The sequence below is a fragment of the Phoenix dactylifera genome, unplaced genomic scaffold (assembly GCF_009389715.1).
Source record: "Phoenix dactylifera cultivar Barhee BC4 unplaced genomic scaffold, palm_55x_up_171113_PBpolish2nd_filt_p 000240F, whole genome shotgun sequence".
Taxonomy (NCBI): domain Eukaryota; kingdom Viridiplantae; phylum Streptophyta; class Magnoliopsida; order Arecales; family Arecaceae; genus Phoenix; species Phoenix dactylifera.
This window is the reverse complement of record NW_024067737.1, coordinates 770,483-784,512: the sequence shown is the minus strand read 5'-3', so window position 1 is coordinate 784,512 and position 14,030 is coordinate 770,483. Positions and strand designations below refer to the sequence as shown.

The 14,030-nt window shown below is 41.2% G+C and overlaps 1 long non-coding RNA gene across 1 annotated transcript; it reads left to right on the top strand.

The window, feature by feature from the left end:
* Positions 1–9,703: 9,703 nt before the first annotated feature.
* On the top strand, positions 9,704–10,243 carry LOC120105234. Its single transcript, XR_005507642.1, has 2 exons — positions 9,704–9,867; positions 9,973–10,243. It is a non-coding gene; the product is annotated as an uncharacterized LOC120105234 (long non-coding RNA).
* The last annotated feature ends 3,787 nt before the right edge of the window (positions 10,244–14,030 follow it).

The window sequence follows — 14,030 nt, the reverse complement described above, 5'->3', positions numbered from 1 at the left end:
CGCCTCCCCCCCACGATCCCTCTTCTCCGGCGGTTACCCCCAACGCGTTTCAGCCCCCCTTCCACGAACGTGCCTAAGGCACGATCGTAATAAGGGGAATGGGCCCGGTCTTTTCGGGCCGGCCTGTCAACCTTTTTTTTTTTTTTTTTCTAGGGTATTACACCTAGATTCCTGCTGCCCTCATCTGAATTTCTGTCAATCTTCCTCCCACCTTGGTTCTCAGAACACCCATTAACAAGTAATTGTTTTCAATATCAGTAAAGTGTAAGAGAAGGATCCTTTAATAAATATTACTGCTTTAGTGCATTTTTCGTTAAGATATTTAACAGGTGCTTTTGCAAAGTGTAGCATCATGATACTGAGAAGCAATTAGTAATTGGTGAGTCAAAATTTTTTGGTATATATTATATCATAGGATGCTCTGTTTCTTGCTAGATAAAAAACATACACAACCTCTAGTCCTTATTAGACTTGAAGTATTGTATGACTTAATGTATTTTCTGTAATTGACCATTGAGTAAATTCTTCATTGTTATATCAAACGCATAAAAATTATAAAACTTCTTTATGCCAGTCAAAGGAACATGAATTTAAAATAATTCTGTTGTCGTTGGTGTCACGCCCCGGACCCGGATCCGTGACACGGCCGTGCTATTGCCGACTACTACCGCAATAGCACGCAGCCTCATACCTGGGTAATAGGGTAGTCAAACCAACCGAATCTTTTCATATGAAAGCATTCTTAGTACAACATGCTGGTCAGTACCCAAATACAGAGCTTCTACATAGTTTATGTACACAAAAGTATACTTGCTTTACCCCAGAAGCCCTGATACCAAATTAACGTGTCTCTGGCAGCTATCAGTGGTGAGGATCTGAAGAAAAAGTAAATGAACGGATATGAGCTACACGGCTCAGTAAGTAATCATACATAATCTTACCGGATCGAACATAACGGTAACCATGTTTATGCAGGGTTTGAGAAGCTGACATGCATATTTAACTAATCATCTTCATGGCATAATATGTATGCAATTTAAAGGAGATATCGGTTATAGCAAAATACAACATTTCATAATGATATATTCAAAACCCGTTGAAAAACAATGTATGCTTTGGTCAGGCACGTTCATAAATGTCACGGCCCGCCTGCGCAGGGCACGTGACTATCGGGCCCACATGAGGGGGAAACACGGGGCTCCCCTGCCAGATGTTGGCCGGTTCCGGGGCTTCACGCAAGCGTCCTTCACCCCTCACCGATTTTGCTTCTCCCCAAAACGCATCTGCAGGATTTGGAAACACCCGCCTCATATACCCAGGCTCTGAAATGAGCCTCATGATCATGCTTCAAATATCATTTTCATAAAGTATGCATATGAAACCGTGCCCCGGCATGCCGTGGTCGTGCTCTTAAATGCTACTGCGAAGTCATTCTTGGCCACTGGCGGAGACCGGTTCAGTTATTAGGCGGCCACTGGCGGGGCTGGCTCAGTCATTCTCGGCCACTGGCAAGGCCGCTCAGTTACATTGGGTCAGTAGCTCTTAAGAGTAGACAATGCTTCGTATAGGTAGTACTCATAGATGCTACGGCGAATTCATTATTGGTCACTGGCGAGGCCTGCTCAGTTATTAGTCGGCCACTGGCGGGGCTGGCTCAGTCATTATCGGCCACTGGCAAGGCCGGCTCAGTTGCATTCGGCCCGTAGCAATAAAAACCCTTAGGTACCCTTGCAAGCAGTGCACATAACTAGATGCAATTCATTATCTTATTTCATATGGATATCACAATTTACATAGCAATGTAACCCAATTCATCTTGCATGCATAATAAAATCTGCCATAAGCTCAATACATGCATAATCATACCATTAATATGGCTAGAACATACCACTCATATACATGTGCATAATTCATAACTCAAGATACATAATTCACAATAAACTTGGACAGGTCAATTACATGCATGATCCATAGAAGATTAGGATAGGTACTTACATTTTATAATACACCCATTCATGAAATATATACACGAATAACACTTTAAATCTTAATAAACATAGTACTCACATGATCCACAATAAATTAAAATAGATTACTTACCGTGATTCGCTTTCCAAATTTCTCAAATCCAGGTGACAAATCCTTAATTACCTAAAACAAATCATAGGAATTACATTATTTTCTATTTATTTATATATAATTTCTCAGTTCATCACACTATGAACTTACTTGCCTGGATCCCATCCAAGGATCTAGCCCAAGTCCAATTTGAAGCCTTTGGGGTTCGATTTAAAACCAGATTGGGTCTGCTGGAACTAACTCAATTTAATTGGGTTCGGACCCAAATCAATTTGGGCTTAATTCGGTTCGGATTTGACCCAATTTGCAGTTTGGGCTCGTCCAGACTAGCCCAATTTAATTAGGCTCGGGTTCAGGTTCAATTGGCTAAATCAATTTCTTATTATTGGGCTAACGGGTTTCGGACCCGAACCCGATTCCGACCCATTAACCACTCTTTTCTTTTCTCTTCTCTTTTTTTTTTCTTCTTTTCTTTCTTTTCTTTTTCTTTTTCTTTTCTTTCTTTTCTTCACTGTTCTTTTCTTCTCCTTCCCGAAGCTTCCCCTTCTCCTCCCGTTCTTTTCTTCTTCTCCCTTCCCTCTCTCGCCTTCTGTGACCGAAGAGGGGCGACCCCTGCGAGGCTCAAGGGGGGGGGGGGGGGCTTGAGGCGACGGCGCCGGCTACGCCCGCGGCGGTCGGCCCTCTCTTCTTCCTGTGGAGGAGAGAGAAGCTCGGGAGGGGAAGAGCCCGCGGAGGGGACCAACGGCGCCGGCGACGCTCACGGCCGCACACGGGTGAGTCCCCTCTTCCTTCTCTTCTTTTCCTCTCCTCTCCTTCTTCTTCGATTTTCCTTCTCAAACCTCCCATATTCTCTCTCGCTCCCAAGCCTCTTCTTCCTCTCTCTATTCTTCTCCGTGAAAGACGGAAGCGCGCTTGGGAGGGCCGGGCCATGGCCGGGGTGCCCGTGGCCGGGCTCGCGGCGTCCTCAGCCGTGCCTGCGGCTGAGCCTGCGGCCACGCCCTCGGCCTGCCAGCAGCCGACGCCGTGCCGACAGTAATCGCGGCCGAAGCCGGTGGCCGTCGCCGGTGGCCCTCGGCCTGCCAGCAGCCCCTTCCTCCCTTCTTTCTTCCTTTGTTTCTTTCTTTGTTTCTTTCTTTGTTATTCTGAATAAATCAGGAGAAGAGAAGGCATGGGGGCTTACCTAGCTTCTGGGGAGTACTAGCGACGATCCTTGCTTCAACGCCTAGGCCGACGGTTCTGAGACTCAGACTCCGTTCTGTGGGAGGAGGAGGAGGAGGACAGAGAGGGGGTTTGGGGTTTCTTAAATGATGGTAACTGCTCAAGCTGCTGGCAGCTGTCCCTTCCAGCAGCCAGCTGTCCATCCCCTCTATTGACAGTAGGACCTCCCCAAAGGAGGAGGTGGCGACCTCCAAATGGCTGGCTACATTGGGCTAGCCCAAAGGCCAACTGGGTATAGGCTGCTGAATGGGCGGTCCTCACATTCTTCTCCCCTTAAAAGAAATTTCGTCCTCGAAATTTACTTACTTAAGGCTCAGGCTTTAAAAGTACTCAACAATCACGTCATCCTCAAGATCTCAATTAGTCTCCCTCTCGAAGTACCTACTTAAAAATTTTTGACATAAAAAAAATTATGACAAACAAAGTTATGGCATCTCAAAACTTAATCCTTTCCACTTACGACACTTAGGAGTTCTTTGATCTCTTCCAAAAGAAGACTAATCTTCCACCTTAGATTTTAAATGCTATGATTCTTGGCCCAAGAAATTAATTGCTCTCGATTAAGTCCACACAACGGTCGTAATCGGGTTAATAGAAATAGGTGAGAGCATTAGCATCAAATACTTTTCATAATCTATAATCCTCTTTCTTCTCTTAACTTTGCCTACAATTTAATGATCAACCTTTATCCTAGCAAAACCTCAAACCCCTTTCGAAGAGAAAGATTGAAAATGTTATAGCTAGGTGTAGGGGCCATTCCAGGTCTAAGCCCTAAGGAACCATCAATCTGTTAATACTAAATTTAAGATGCTCAAAATCTTCCAGGAATTGCCACAATAGAAAAACTCACTGGTGAAATTATATAGCTATCTCCAGATTATTCAGAGAATCAACAACACTTTTCTCCATTAGAATTCTAATTCAAATTTTTTTTTTTCAATAATTCTATTCATCAATACAGTTTCATCATTAGATCTTATCAAAAGAATAAGGTCTAACATTTTCAGATTTGATTCTTTTGGTAGGTGATCTAAATCAAACTTTTCTCTTATACACAAAAATCTACATCTCAATTCTGAATAAGAACTTCGAGTTTCTTTGTCAAAGTATCAACTGCTCTCGATTACCCGATCTATCACAAGATTAGATCATAAACAACTTCAATCCACCCTTGATAGATATTCATCAAAGTCAATTGACAACCTCAATTTCTTTCAATCAAATAAAGGATGGATATTAATTAAAAAATTCAAGCTTCAAATTTAGGAGGGAGAAGGTTCATACCAACATATTCTAGATCCAAGATCAAAATCGATGATCTATTAATTCATGTCAAAAGATGCTAAGAAGTTTCTTAGCATGACATAAAACTGGAGAATCTAGGATAGCACAGTGCTATCCAAAAATCAGAACATTCTCCTTTTATTTATCAAGAAAAATCTTACTACACAAGAAAACAGATCAAATCTTTTGTTATTAAAACTTTCCGAATCAAAAGAATAATACTTCTGGCCAACTTAGATAAATAATTCAGATCACTATGTTTTCGCTGCGCATTCTGATCAAATTCCTTTGAATTCACAAATAACTTTTGATCAACATACTATTTGCCTACAAACAGAACTATTTAATTCCTCATCTGTATTTGCATTTCAAATCTTTCCTCCATCTTGATCGAATGTTACTTAGCCAAAACTTCTTTTTACTTTTCCATGAGCGAGCAAAGAAAGGGTATCCCAACATAAGATCCTCTTAAATAAGCGACAACGCTTTAAAATGAATTTTACATTTTCAACAACTTCATTCATTGAAAATAAGCCTTCTTTCCTAATACGAGATAAGCTCTCAAGTCATCTTAGGACATTTTAAGCTCGAAATTGTGTAAACTTCTGAAATTATTTCTCAATATCCCAATCTTATATTAGGTATCTTTAAATTGCATGAACAATAATCTGCCCTACTTTAGCATTGCTAGAAGGTGATTCTGGATCTCACATCCCCGTTAAAAGAAAAGGATGTATACTTTTGTTGTAAGATCTCTATTTAAAAATCTTCTTCTATTGTACTCTTTCCACTAGACGATGATATGTGGAATTATCATCCATAACTTTCAGCTTCCTCATGAAACAATTTAAACTTGCTTCTTAGTGATAAACGAAAGCATTTAATAATTGCCCTTCTATTAGAGATGAAATAGTTTACTTCAAATCTTAGAAGCAGGGTCACTAAGTACAAACCCCTGAAACATCATGTGCTATTGGGCCTGTTCCCATATCAACTCTATTGCTGATTCCGCTCGCATTTCCTAATGACCCATGTCATCATCATTTTCTCTCTTTTTTTTTTTTTTTTGGTCAAAACTTCAACTAATATTCATTTAATTGATTTATCACAGGATCACAAACTACTGCACTTTATCCATAGTAGAACATTTGAGCCTAAAATATTCTTCAACATTGAAAATTATTCTCGGAATTTACTAAATGACTTCCAATCAAAATATTAATCTTGCATTATAATTTGCAAAGATCTAATATTTCACATTCCAAGTAAACAAGGAGAAACTCTTAAATCTCATTCTCAAATATACTTTCTTTCTATATAATAGTTTCATGCATAATTGTCATACAAATTTCATCCCCGAAGAATATAAAACCTTTCCTTATCCAAGCATTAAACAACTTATGAATAAACCCTATCTTGTCATCAAAATAATTAACTTCAAACTAGAAGTATCATCCACAGTACCCAGTACCAAGTTAAACTTCCAATATCACCTATATACTGATACATAAAAAATCACAATGTACTTTAATATTCCATGGCTAGTATTCCACTTAACATCAGTCAAAATCTAATTTAATCATAATCCAAAATACAAATTACTCCGTCGAGAAATCTCCAAAATAGCTTTTTCTTATTTTGGCATGGCTCGTTAGCATTCTGATTCAAAACACCAAAATCCTTAGTAGTCTTAAATCTTAAGCTCTAATACCATACCTGTCACAATCATGCCCCTAGAATGGCTTTGTATTAGCCCTAGCTTCTTTCTTTTTGTTGCTCATTATCACCTGTCAAAATATTTGTGTCAAGCAATTTTCGTGACTGACCGATGATACGACCAATAAAATCTTTTCTTTCCTTTCCGGTTATGCGGAATCTCACTAAATGAGACTTAACTACCCATTTCCTTATTAAAGCTTAAAATTTTTACTCATGGTTAACCTATTGCTCTGATACCACGAAAATGTCACGCCCCGGACCCGGATCCGTGACACGGCCGTCTAGCCGACTACTACCCGCAATAGCACGCAGCCTCATACCTGGGTAATAGGGTAGGTCAACCAACCGAATCTTTTCATATGAAAGCATTCTTAGTACAACATGCTGGTCAGTACCCAAATACAGAGCTTCTACATAGTTTATGTACACAAAAGTATTACTTGCTTTACCCCAGAGCCTGATACCAAATTAACGTGTCTCTGGCAGCTATCAGTGGTGGAGGATCTGAAAGAAAAAGTAAAATGAACGGATATGAGCTACACGGCTCAGTAAGTAATCATACATAATCTTACCGGATCGACATAACAGTAACCATGTTTATGCAGGGTTTGAGAAGCTGACATGCATATTTAACTATCATCTTCATGGCATAATATGTATGCAATTTAAAGGAGATATCGGTTATAGCAAAATACAACATTTCATAATGATATATTCAAACCCGTTGAAAAACAATGTATGCTTGGTCAGGCACGTTCATAAATGTCACGGCCCGCCGCGCTGCGAGGGCACGTGACTATCGGGCCCACATGAGGGGGAAACACGGGGCTCCCCTGCCAGATGTTGGCCGTTCGGGCTTCACGCAAGCGTCCTTCACCCCTCACCGATTTTGCTTCTCCCCAAAACGCATCTGCAGGATTTGGAAAACACCCGCCTCATATACCAGGCTCTGAAATGAGGCCTCATTGATCATTGCTTCAAATATTCATTTTCATAAAGTATGCATATGAAACCGTGCCCCGGCATTGCCGTGGTCGTGCTCTTAAATGCTACTGCGAAGTCATTCTTGGGCCACTGCGGAGACCGGCTCAGTTATTAGGCGGCCACTGGCGGGGGCTGGCTCAGTCATTCTCGGCCACTGGGCAAGGCCGGCTCAGTTACATTGGGTCTAGTAGCTCTTAAGAGTAGACAATGCTTCGTATAGGTAGTACCTCCTAGATGCTACGGCGAATTCATTATTGGTCACTGGCGGGGCCTGCTCAGTTATTAGTCGGCCACTGGCGGGGCTGGCTCAGTCATTATCGGCCACTGGCAAGGCCGGCTCAGTTGCATTCGGCCCGTAGCAATAAAAACCCTTAGGTACCCCTTGCAAGCAGTGCACATAACTAGATGCAATTCATTATCTTATTTCATATGGATATCACAATTACATAGCAATGTAACCCAATTCATCTTGCATGCATAATAAAATCTGCATAAGCTCAATACATGCATAATCATACATTATATGGCTAGAACATACCACTCATATACATGTGCATAATTCATAACTCAAGATACATAATTCACAATAAAGTTGGGACAGGTCAATTACATGCATGATCCATAGAAGATTAGGATAGGTTACTTACATTTTATAATACACCCATTCATGAAATATATACACGAATAACACTTTAAAATCTTAATAAACATAGTACTCACATGATCCACAATAAAATTAAAATAGATTACTTACCGTGATTCGCTTTTCAAATTTCTCAAATCCAGGTGACAAATCCTTAATTACCTAAAACAACATCATAGGAATTACATTATTTTCTATTTATTTATTATATAATTTCTCAGTTCATCACACTATGAACCTTACTTGCCTGGATCCCATCCAAGGATCTAGGGCCCCAAGTCCAATTTGAAGCCTTTGGGGTTCGATTTAAAACCAGATTGGGTCTGCTGGAACTACTCAATTTAATGGGTTCGGACCCAAATCAATTTGGGCTTAATTCGGTTCGGATTTGACCCAATTTGCAGTTTTGGGCTCGTCCAGACTTAGCCCAATTTAATTAGGCTCGGGTTTCAGGTTCAATTGGCTAAATCAATTTCTTATTATTGGGCTTAACGGGTTTCGGACCCGAACCCGATTCCGACCCATTAACCCATCTTTTCTTTTCTCTTCTCTTTTTTTTTTTCTTCTTTTCTTTCTTTTTCTTTTTCTTTTTCTTTCTTTTTCTTCACTGTTTCTTTTCTTCCTCCTTCCCGAAGCTTCCCCTTCTCCTCCCGTTCTTTCTTCTTTCTCCCCTGTCCCCCTCTTCTCGCCTTCTGTGACCGAAAGAGGGGCGACCCTCTTGCCGAGGCTCCTGGGGGGGGGGGGGTGGGGGGCTTGAGGCCGACGGCGCCGGCTACGCCCGCGGCGGTCGGCCCTCTCTTCTTCCTGTGGAGGAGAGAGAAAGCTCGGGAGGGGAAGAGCCCGCGGAGGGACCAACGCGCCGGCGACGCTCACGGCCGCACACGGGTGAGTCCCCTCTTCCTTCTCTTCTTTTCCTCTCCTCTCCTTCTTCTTCGATTTCCTTCTCAAACCTCCCATATTCTCTCTCGCTCCCAAGCCCTCTTTCTTCCCTCTCTCTATTCTTCTCCCGTGAAAGACGGAAGCGCGCTTGGAGGGCCGGGCCATGGCCGGCGGTGCCCGTGGCCGGGCTCGCGGCGTCCTCAGCCGTGCCTGTGACTGAGCCTGCGGCCACGCCCTCGGCCTGCCAGCAGCCGACGCCCGTGCCGACAGTAATCGCGGCCGAAGCCGGTGGCCGTCGCCGGTGGCCCTCGGCCTGCCAGCAGGCCCCCTTTCCTCCCTTCTTTTCTTCCTTGTTTCTTTCTTTGTTTCTTCTTTGTTATTCTGAATAAATCAGGAGAAGAGAAGGCATGGGGGCTTACCTAGCTTCTGGGGATACTAGCGACGAATCCTTGCTTCAACGCCTAGGCCGACGGTTCTGAGACTCAGACTCCGTTCTGTGGGAGGAGGAGGAGGAGGACAGAGAGGGGGTTTGGGGTTTCTTAAATGATGGTAAACTTGCTCAAGCTGCTGGGCAGCTGTCCCTTCCAGCAGCCAGCTGTCCATCCCCTCTATTGACAGTAGGACCTCCCCAAAGAGGAGGTGGCGGACCTCCAAATGGCTGGCTACATTGGGCTAGCCCACAGGCCCAACTGGGTAAGGCTGCTGAATGGGCCGGTCCTCACAGTTGGCAAAAGAGCATGTCCATGTATGTGTACGAGTGTGAGTGTGTGTGTGTGTGGTGTGTGGTGTGAGAGAGAGGCACCTTGTCAATCTGTGTAAGAATGAGGCTCAAGGGTTCAAGCTCCACATTGAGTACTGCTAAATTATTTCATTTGTTTACAATACAGGATGGACACATTAAGCGGAACCATTTCTTCTGTCGATATCTCCACAAAGAAAAACTTGAATAGTCTCGTTAAGATCGGCCAAGAGATACTTAAAAAACCTGCTATCAGGACAAATCTTGAGACAGGCGTTTGTGAACCGCTGTCCGAAGAAACCAACGAGCAAGCTCTTACAAGGTGAGTGTGTTTTGTGAATGCATGTCCTGTTGTGTGTATACATACATACATTCAAGTGTAGTTTCTGATACAGGGTACTAACAATTTAATGAATATTTATTGTAGATTTGCTAAGATGCTGTCTGGAGAACGAAGGCTTCGAGAGATGAGATCACCGCTCACTAAAGCTAAAGAGGAGAAAAAATATTATCTGTAGCTGAATTTGATTCTTTTATAGCAATTGTATGCCATGGCTTGATGTTACCAAGAAAAAAATATGTCATGGCTTGACAACAATAAGTTGACTCTGTTCTCAGCAGAATTCAATAACGTATGAACGTAGTATCAATGTTTCTTTTTTAAAAGTTTATCATCAATGATTCTGTTAAATACGCTAGCGTGTAGTACCAAGCGCAATAATTGTGTCAATGATGTATGCAACCTGGTTTATGTTGAATGCATTTATTTAAGTGAAGAAAGATACCTAGTTTATAAGATAGAAATATGAAGTAATTCTTTTTTCTGACAAATATGAAGTGAAAAACTTCGCCCATTCTATATTAGAAAATTAAAGATTAAAGATAAATATGAGGCAATTTTCAGAGTCTTATTGTCAAAACAGGCTTGGTGTTAACTCTATGATTCCCTTCATCTGTGATTATTTCAAATGACAACAATTTGTGAAGGGGAAGGACAAGCCATTCAATTTCTAATTCAATTGTAAGTAGATATTTGCAATACTTTTGAATACCAAACTATCATCCGTCCCCTAAAATACTTGTTTCCTGTTAAAAAGTGTTCAACATACACATTGATAAAGGACTACAAAAAGGACATGAAGCACAGAAAAAAGGACATGATGGTGTTTTTAGAGAAAACCATATAAAAGCTGTGCATCCATCCAGAAAATTTGCTTAAAATTTTAAATTATTCATAAGATTACTGTAACAACCTAGGATATCATCCGAAAAGGCTAAGAAGGCATGATTTGGGTTTTTCAGCTCTACATAAGTATCCAAAATCTGTCTTATATATAGCCAATATGGGAGTAAATGCACGCCCTCACGACAAGCAAAAAGATGAAAATATATTCACAAGTACCATAAATCTAATTATAAACATCACAATCAGCATGTGGTCAATCCAAATAGGCTCTTTTAGTAGTATGTGCTAGTTTACATGAACCTACAGACCTCATGGACAAAGACTAACCAAAAAATATAATTTAAGTTCCTTACCTTTGTATAAGTATGCAGGATCTACCCAGTTTATAGTAAATGCGGGACACCACAATCCTATAGGGATCCTCACAGCCAACGTAACCCTTCTCTCTTGTTTAAACTTTGATGTCCTTGCTAGGATAATGGTCTAAATTTATTCAAATCTATTTGCAAGTATCATAAATCCGATCACAAATATTATGATTAGCCTAAGGTTAGCCTATATGGACTCGTGCTGCAATGTATTCCAATCTACATGAGCCGTGAACCTAGTCCACTCTGATACTATTTCTATAACAATTCAGAGCCTTACTTAAAAAGGCTAAGTAAAGCTATTATTTGAGTTTCTTTATACTATATAAGTATCAAAAATCTGGTGCGTAGTTGACGTGTGACTAAACAAATGCCTTCTAGCATTCTTACCAAGCTAAAGATCTAAATTCATTTTGTAATAACCTAAAACCTCATCTAAAAAAGCTAGCAGAAGATATTATTTTGGTTCCTTAGTTTTGTATAAGTACCAGAAATCTATCATGTGCATGGTTGATATGAGATTAAATACACACCCTCACGGCTCCTCACATACTCACCTAGTTGAAGCTTTGGCGTCCTTGCCAAAGTAAAGCATCCAAATTCATTCAAATCAAATAACGAATACCATAAATCTAATAAAAAATGCCATGATTAGAGCCGTTGCTATGGGCCATGAGTCAGGTTTGCACTAATTGTTATAAATTAGGACATCATCCAAAAAAAGCTAGTTGGAAGATGCTATTTGGATTCTTTGGTCTTATATAAATATCCAAAATTAACTTTGTGCATAGCCGATGGAGGACTAAATTTATTAAAGCCCCTTTGCATATATCTTGTTCCAATGGGTATTTTATGTGAGTTAGGCCTTCCTTGGAAATTCTAATGGTGGGGAGAATGTTTCTGATAAGCTGTTCGGATAAATTTAATGGATATAAAATATCATAGAAAATGTTGGAGACCTAGATTTTATATCTGCATATGTTTGGGTATTTACTCTTCGGTGGTAGCCTCACTACCGGTCTAGTATGGTCATATATACTCTTGAGGTTACTCTAATGTAACAACATCATTTTTCACAACCCATGCCTTATTGTAACATGATATTAGAGCCATTGCATCTGTGTCTGTCCCAACTATCAATCTATTTTTCCAACATTTATGTATTGATCTCATTCCCTAATCACTAAATGTACATCTCCAAGTCTCATTCTTTGCCGGACTTTGTTTGAAATCAGTGAAGCATTCTCTGCTGGTTTGTGCTCGGGTCCTCTTATTGCACTTGATTCGTGCCTTGATCCCAGCCATCTTCAAACCACTTGATCATCCAGGAAAGGCATTTCAAAGCATCGTGTAGTCTTGATTGGCTTCATTTTGGGCCAAAATCGGCAACAGAACTCTTGCGCACAATCCGTTCGATGAAAGGTCTCAAATAACATTGAGCACCAAATTCTCCGAGTCTTGATTGGCCTTGATTGTTCACTGTTCCATAGCCTACAACGAAGGTGCAGTTATTGTCCGGCCACCAAATTTGAATCCCTTCCTTGTTAGGCTCGTACGAGAGCATTAATTCCAAGTTTTTATTGCTGACGAGAACTGCATGCTACCTGCTCGTTGGTATTTCTCTGCCAACTTTTATGTCTTGTAGCTTTCTTCAACATCCAAGTGACGATAAGATCATATATGGAAACACCACTAACACCAGATTCTAATTCTAATGTGTCCTTGACTTCTTCTAGCTGTTATCTAGAGTTCTCCGCTCAGTTTGCTCAGCAGACGGCTAGCACTGAATTTATCACTTGAGCATGCTTCCCCTACTTTCTCTAATACCGGCACTTCAGGTGTATCTAAGTCTTCCCTGACCCGGATCATAGAATTCAGTGCTTCCTATCATATGACTCTATATGAATCTTTTCTTAGAATTTCTGCATCATCTCCTTTTCAACCTCGTACTGTTACCACTGACGGTATCCTAAGACAACTGTTTTAGCAAGGTGACCTCAAAACCGCCCACTTTTTTTTTTTTTTTTTTTGCTAAAACCGCCCACTTTACTCCCTCCATCTGCATATGCCCACCTTATACGTTGATTTACTATTTGGTAGTCAGCTTATTGATCATGAATGTCTTATTTCATTTGATGTCTATGAGGACCCATGCGGACGTGTGTTTAGTTCCACATCGGTTATTCGCTGGGTAGATCTTGAGTACTTATACAGGATCAAGGAACCCAAATAATACCTTTTGGCTAGCCATTTTGGGTGAGATCCTAGGTAATAACAAATGGTATCAGAGCGGACCCGACCCATAACCTATGTGGACTAGGGGACACTGCAGCACGGATCCATTGGGGTTGACCACGGGCCAATCGTGGTGTTTATGATTAAATTTGAATAGATTTGAACTCTTAGCCTGACGAAAATGTCAGGGCTTGAACGGGGAGAGTATGTGAGGACCCGTGCGGGCATGTGTTTAGTCCCACATCGGTTATTCGCTGGGTAGATCTTGGGTACTTATACAGGATAAAGGAACCCAAATAATACCTTCTGGCTAGCCATTTTGGGTGAGATCCTGAGTTGTTATAAATGGTATCAGAGCGGACCCGGCCCATAACCTATGTAGATTAGGAGACACTGCAGCACGGATCCATTAGGGCTGACCACGGGCCAATCTTGGTGTTTGTGATTAGATTTGAATAGATATGAACCCTTAGCCTGACGAGAACGTTAGGGCTTGAATGGGGGGAGTATGTGAGGATCCGTGCGGGCGTGTGTTTAGCCCCACATCGGTTATTCGCTGGATAGATCTTGGGTACTTATACAGGATCAAGGAACTCAAATAATACCTTCCGACTAGCCATTTTGGGTGAGATCTTGGGTTGTTACAATGTCACATCTTGTTATGTGCGAGATTAGCAAATCCAGTAGTCTGATTAG